A 7,204-nucleotide genomic window follows, 5' to 3' on the forward strand; every position below is an offset into this window, starting at 1 on the left:
TGAGGCAGAATTGTTTGAATACTTGACGTTTATACATCAGTCAGGGGCATTACTGAAACAAATAAAAAGGTTGGTAGGACATTTGGAATGAGGCAGAATTGTTTGAATACTTGACGTTTATACATCAGTCAGCACTACTGGACGAAAAAACAACTGTCCATACCAGTAACAGTCATTGTACGACTATTTTAGTCTGTGGAAGACTGAAGAAGACTGTCAAATCAACCTTATTTCGTTGTTACAGTTAAATTATGTCTGTCCCAACACTTTTATGGGTTGTGAAAAACATTAAATGCTATCAACAGTAATTTTAGGACTGTTGCAGTGGTTTACGGCGTTGTCACAGCCAAATACTATTTATAACAGTCTTTCTAAAAGTTGTGGCAGTTGTATAATGTTTGTCCCAACCTTTTTATAGTTGGGACAGTTGAAATTTTTTTGTGTCAACTTTTCAGACGTTTAAGCAGTCAAAAAATGTTGGTTACAATGTTTTTAGAGTTGTAACAGTCGTAAAATGTTTGTTACAACTTTTTAAAGGTTGTTACAGTCATTAAATGTTCATTACAACTTTTAAAAGGTTGCCACAGTCGTAAAATGTTTAAAACAAACATTTCATGGGTTGTTACAGTCGGTAAATATGTAATACAAATATTTTAGTGTGACGGTTGCGAATGTTAAAACAATGTTTACACGTCTAAGGTGCACCTTCTCAAAGTTTGATACAGGATAAATGGATAAAATTAATGTATTTTATTTAAGTGTCACGTATTGGTGATACAGTTGTGAAATTACCCATAATTTATATGATCCCTCATCTTATGTTGTGGTTGGTTTTTAAAAAAAAAAAATTGCGATCGTTCTATTTCTTTTGTCGTATTCCGTTTATGGCATTATGATTATGTCTGTTCATTTGTGGCGGACTTGTGCATTTGTGCGTTTGACGGTTTATCTTTATTTTTTATTCAGTCTATTCAAGAGTCTTTTATTTATAACTTGTTTTATACCAAAAGCCTTCGTTTAAAAATAGAATTAAAATATTATTGCAGAAGATTGATTTAATTGTCTTAATTTCAAATTGCTACGTCGGGGTACTAGCTGAAGTAAATTTAAAAGAATATGACTAAGTTACATATATATCATACAGAATAATAAAGCTGATTAATTTTAATTGCTATCCATTAGGGACATTTCCCGACGATAATAAATCAAATCTGTCAAGTTTTATTAAAAACGGAAATCATATTCTTCACCCGTAAACGATTTGACGTTATTGTACCCTTGTCGGCAGAAATAGCGGGTCTGCAAACTTTACAAAAAATCGTAGACATGCCATGGTAGATATGCAGAAGGGAAACTACATACAATATAACGGATGACCTGGAAATTTCAATCGGTGAGTATAAATGAACAATGTTTTAAAGCTATGTCTATCAGAATAATCATGGATCCACGATTTTGAAGCGAAAATGTGCACATTTCGTGCCTACCCTCATGCTTCAGGTATGAATCGACGTTCTATATCGGTTTCTCTATATCACCTCACTCGTGCATATTACACATCTTTCTATGTATATATATAGTAGCATGTTCAAAAGCAAAGTAAGAATTTGGGCTTGTAAAAATTGTTCCCGGGATTGTAACCCCCCTTTTTTTGGAAGATCAATAGTCCAAATAATTATGACGTCTTGAAAGGCTATTATAATATTTTTCTTTGACGCCTTACTTCGACACAAGACGTCATAATTATTTGGACTAGAAGATCAATTGCATTTGAAAGGGTACATTTAGTTTGATAAGACAATGAAAAACAATTCAAACAAGAAAACTAACAGCCTTATTTATATAAAAAAAATGAAGGAAAAACAAATATGTAGCACATTAACGAACGACAACCACTGAATTACAGGCTCCTGTCCTGACTTGTATGTTAATGTATTGAAAACTGCATGACTCATCCTAAATTTGCTTGAAATATTTCTAACTGGATTTTTTTTAAATTGAGAAAATTCAAGTTGAATATTATGACAAAGTAAATATTTATGTGTAAAATGTGAAACTAGCATGTTTGAGTATATTTTTTAGATAATTTCTGAGTCATGATTTACAAAACATGGATATATTTTATAATTCTAAAGCATGTCTTATATTATCAATCAAAAGAACTATTAATCAAATCAGTTTGGCCTTAACTTTAAGTCAAAATTCAATTATGCCTTTTAACTTGTTTTGTTCTTGGGGCTGCTGTCTCTTGCATATATATATATATATACCAATCATCTCCTTTTAAACATATTTCAAGTGTCTTTTAATTTATTCCACTGTTAAAGGACTTTCCATTCAACAGTCATATTTTTCTACATGTGTTAAATTGTGCTTTGACTACTTCATTGTTTGGTTGCTGTATCATTGATATATACATGAATATTCCACATCTCCTTTCATCGTGTATAATCACATCTGATTTCAGATACATGTATTTTGCCTTTTCCAAATTACTAAAATATTTTATTTATATTTAATTTCATATGTTGAAACATTCAGTACGTCATGTATGTGGGAGGATACAAAAAATCTATCTGTAAGCATATTATGTTATGTAAACAATGGCCTAAACTTAAGCATTTTATGAATTTTATAGATATTGAATTACAAAAATTAACTTAATTAACTACATGGTATGTCTCACATGGAAGTAATATTTAAATATTACTTCCATGCTCAGATCAATTTGGTTTAAAACATACTAAACATGTTTTACATGTTTAATTTAACTTCAAAATAAATAATTTTAAAAATATATTTACTGAGCCTGAATTCATGACCATGTTAATGTGATATTAGAAAAGGTAATAATCAGGATGTTAACACTGAAAAGTTAATTATCAGGACTTCTTATATACATGTTATATGTAATAAACAGATTAAGACACAACAGTTTCATGAGTTTATTGCCTTGAGGGATGAAAATTAAAATGTCATAGGTATTGAAGATGATTTTATATAATGATATTAATAAATTTTAAATGTCCTTTTCAAATTGTGGATGAATTTATAATTGAAAGTAATTTAAAATTATGAAAAATATGAAACAACAGGATATAATCTTTTATTTTGGATATTATATTAAAAGTTTTAAAAGTTTATCTAACATGTCTAAGTCATGCAGCCAAGTATTGATTTATCAACATAAAAATGGGTAAATAACTAATATAAAATAAAGAAAATATGTTATCTGGTTAAATAAACTACAAAGCATTATTTAATACAAGCTTTAATTAGTAAAAAGTATGCTGGGTAACATTTAAGATGTCAAATTAAACTCAAAGTTTACTGCTAATCATAAGAAGGAAATACTAGCTTTTTTAGGTTGCTAAAAATGGGTGTGTCTAAACACTGCTAAGGAGTCCTTAGTGCACTAAGGACTGATAACATGCCACTAAGAACTAGATGGAGAGCTGTTACATGCAATTTCTTTTCATATTACGGTACAAATTGATATTTAATGCATAAATTTCAAATTTTATAGAAAAATAATAATAAATTAAGGAGATATTCAACATTATTTAGACACGTGCCTGTTTTTCTTTGATATGCCGAAAATCCATGAACCGTTTGACACGTGTCAAATTACATATTAATTGATTAGACGGGAATCCTTTTGGTAAAGTTGGATACTAATAAATGAATTGTTGTTGAAATTTTATTAACAAAAAAATCTGAATGAAGAAGTATTTTCTCAAGTGTATATTTCTTGTAAATAATAAATTTGTCACCAGAGAAATATTTCTAATGTCGGATTTTTATTTGATGTTCATATTAATAAGTGACTGAAATACAAATTTTTATAGATATTTAATTCACATTTATATATATTTTTTTTAAAGTGCGTGTTGAAGTTTGGATAACCGGCAGATGCTTGTTGCGTTTTCATTAAATTCATCTTGTTATTGGGCTGTGATAAGCCCGGTAGTACCGAAAAATTAATCTAATATTTCGTAGCGTTCTTTGTCTCTTGAACCAATTTTATTTTTCAGGTGGTCGGACACATTATCTATAATGTGTTTTGTACCCGTATCTCTATTCTGTTTATTTTTTCTTGCAAGCGTGCTTTAATGTGGTGACAGGCGACGACGGACATGCGTTTGAACAATAGACTGGATTGGAGCTGGAACACTTTAGTTTGTTTCTTATGGTGCACTGTTCAAAATTTATTTTCATATATGAAGACATTTTAAGAAATGTATAACTGGACAAAACGAAACCAATAAGATAATGCATTTTTACTACATGCAACACACTAAGTTCATATATGACCCGTTTGAGTAATATATTTCGGGCCTTCAACAGTGAGTAAAGCGCATAGCACATAGTCATTATTTTATAAATTATTTCGTACGATATGTTAAGCAGACAATTTGTTAAAAACAATACAAATCGGATTTCCTTCTGACGTACTTGCCACAGGCATTTGTCTCAGAAAAAAAATTCCTATATACCTTTTCTGAGACAAGTGCCTGTGATACTTGTTCTTCTTTAGTTGAAAATATTTCTGTCGGTTTTTTCTTTTTTTCGCGTGATATATTTAGGTTTAAATATTCTGATTATATTGCATTACAAAAAATAATTATTTACACATCATGTGGTAAAGGCATATTTTCAAGGCATTCATACGAAGCATTCTCTTTCTCTGTCAGAATTATATCTTTAGCTCTAAATTTACACATACTGAAAAAAAATTCGTGAATACTGTACTAAAAACTGTGGAACATTTTTAAAACATTTGTCTCTTTTATATATTTGAAAATGAAACTTAATCTGACTTAAAATCGGGAAATGATTTATTTAACTTCTTTTACTTTTAGAAGAATAATAAAATGTCGAAATATACAAACAAATAAGTGCCGTATGGAGCCTTTGTAAACAAATATCAAGCTGGTTGAAAACTAGTGGTTTGGATAAACCCCAAGAACGACACATAATTTTCTCTCTCTCTCAATTCCATCGTATTGTTTTAGTGAAACCATTTGTATATATACACGCATCTTTGTCGAAATTAAAATAAAAACAAAACACTTATCAATATATATATTTATTTTGTCTTCATATCTCTTACATAACAAGCTGACCACACTCTAACTTATTAGTCATTTAGTAGGCGCACATCAAAGTCGTGCACCTGTGGCAAATAACTTTGTCGGGAAAGAAGTAAAACAAAAACAAAATTATTTGTTCTGTAATCATTTTTCATAAGAACAACACATTTAATTATAAATATTAAGCATACATTTTTTAGATACAATTGTTTATTACCTAAAATAAAAAGATTATGATTGTTTAATGAATTGTTTTGTCATTTGGCACGTGTCAAACGGTTCATTGATTTTCGACATATCAAAGAAAAACGGGCACTGCCTAAATACTGTTGAATATTTTGTTTATTTATGATTATTTTTCTATAAAATTAGAAATTTATGCATGAAATATCAATCTCTAACATACTATGTAAAAATAATACACACAACAGCACTCCTTCTAGTCCTTAGTGGCATTGTATAGTCCTTAGTGCACTAAGGAGTCCTTAGCAGTGTTTAGACGTACCGGCTAAAAATGTTTAAATTAAAGAAAGGGTTAACCTTTGAACAAAGATTCTACATTTCTTGATTTACACAGAAATCACCTGTTATGTTTTACAGTGAAATAACTTTGTCTGGCTTTTAATAATTGATTAAAACAATCTTGTACATGTTGTATAGTGCTAGCCTCAATTAAACAGTAACCCTTCAATGAAGTGACACACTTAAGAAATCATTAATGTAGAAAGAGAGAACATATTTTTTTGAAATAGAACCCCCCAAAAAGGGTTTTATTCTTCTCATACAGGACATATAAATTCAATTGTATAAGTCTCATAAATTCATTTGTGTACATCATAGAACTAAATTCAAGAAAATTATGATCTCTAGTATTTATACATGAGTATTATCTTCTATACATGTATAAATTTAAAGAATTATTAAGTAATAATAATCATGATACATGTAATTATACAATATTAGATAAGTTTCAATACTTTATTCTTAATTTATGTTTTTTCGTTTGTAGAATTCACATTGGTTTGAGCATGATTCCCAGCCAGATTATGAAGCCAGCAAAAAAAGGAAATACATATAGCATGTATAGGTGACAATAAGTATCTCGCATACCTGTAGATGTAAATTGTGTAACAGTGGACTAATGGACTTATTGTTGTTGGAAATAACAAATAGGGCTTACAGCAATATGCCATGATGTTGTTGGGATTTCATATCAAATTGGACAAGAAGAAAATTGTGCATTGTACAAATAGCAAACTTACAATTTGAAAGAAAGACTATATACATTATTTGATGACAGTGAATACCTTCGATAATTAATTTATTTGAAATTGAAATAATAATTTGGAATTAAGAGAATTCAAAGTTTTCTGGGAATATTAATATCATAGTGCATCAAATTTGAATTCTATGAAATACCTTGGATAGTTATTCAAAAATAGAAAATTGGATTAATAAAAAAATCAGTTTCAGTGAATATCAATAGTGCATCATATCTGAATTCATGAATACCTTGGATAATAAATTTATATGAATTTGGATATTGAGAATATCTGGTTTGTGTGAAATTTATAGAAGTAAATGCTTGCATTCCTATTGTTAGCTATATGTACCACCAGGGGGTGTTACACAACCTTGATTACCCATGAGGGTCTGTCGTGGTCGGTCACTATTGGTAAGTGTCATGATGACGGAAGTTTTTAATGACCTTGACTGCATTTACAGCCCTTGCATGGACGTTGGTTGATGTCAAATGACTGCTTGCTGTACTTATATATAAGAGTCGCGATCTGAATGTACATACAGTATATAAATATAATCTATCATCTAAATTAATGTTCATTCTGAAACTGGCATTTTATACTAGTCAAAAATATTAAACAATACATGTACTTCAAAGTATCATTTTATTGTCTTGCCTTCCACAAAAGTCATTTAAAGTTGATTGTATGCAGGACATAGGTATTACAATCTTGGGCTGATGACGTAAACTTTTTTATAAAGCTTTACATTTTAAAAGCTAAAAGAGCTGGATGCTTCTTATCTTGTCGGTATTCAGATAGCTAATATGTTATGAAGTTTCAGCCTGTCATTATATGTCCATTGCACCT

General features: G+C 29.6%; 1 long non-coding RNA gene across 1 annotated transcript; it reads left to right on the forward strand.

Annotated features, from left to right (window-relative positions):
* The first annotated feature begins 1,149 nt into the window (after window positions 1–1,149).
* On the forward strand, window positions 1,150–6,992 carry LOC139503044 (uncharacterized). The gene is made up of 2 exons (XR_011659014.1): window positions 1,150–1,393; window positions 6,103–6,992. It is a non-coding gene; the product is annotated as an uncharacterized lncRNA (long non-coding RNA).
* Window positions 6,993–7,204: the final 212 nt, after the last annotated feature.

The sequence above is a fragment of the Mytilus edulis genome, chromosome 14, assembly GCF_963676685.1.
Source record: "Mytilus edulis chromosome 14, xbMytEdul2.2, whole genome shotgun sequence".
NCBI classification, from domain to species: Eukaryota; Metazoa; Mollusca; class Bivalvia; order Mytilida; family Mytilidae; genus Mytilus; species Mytilus edulis.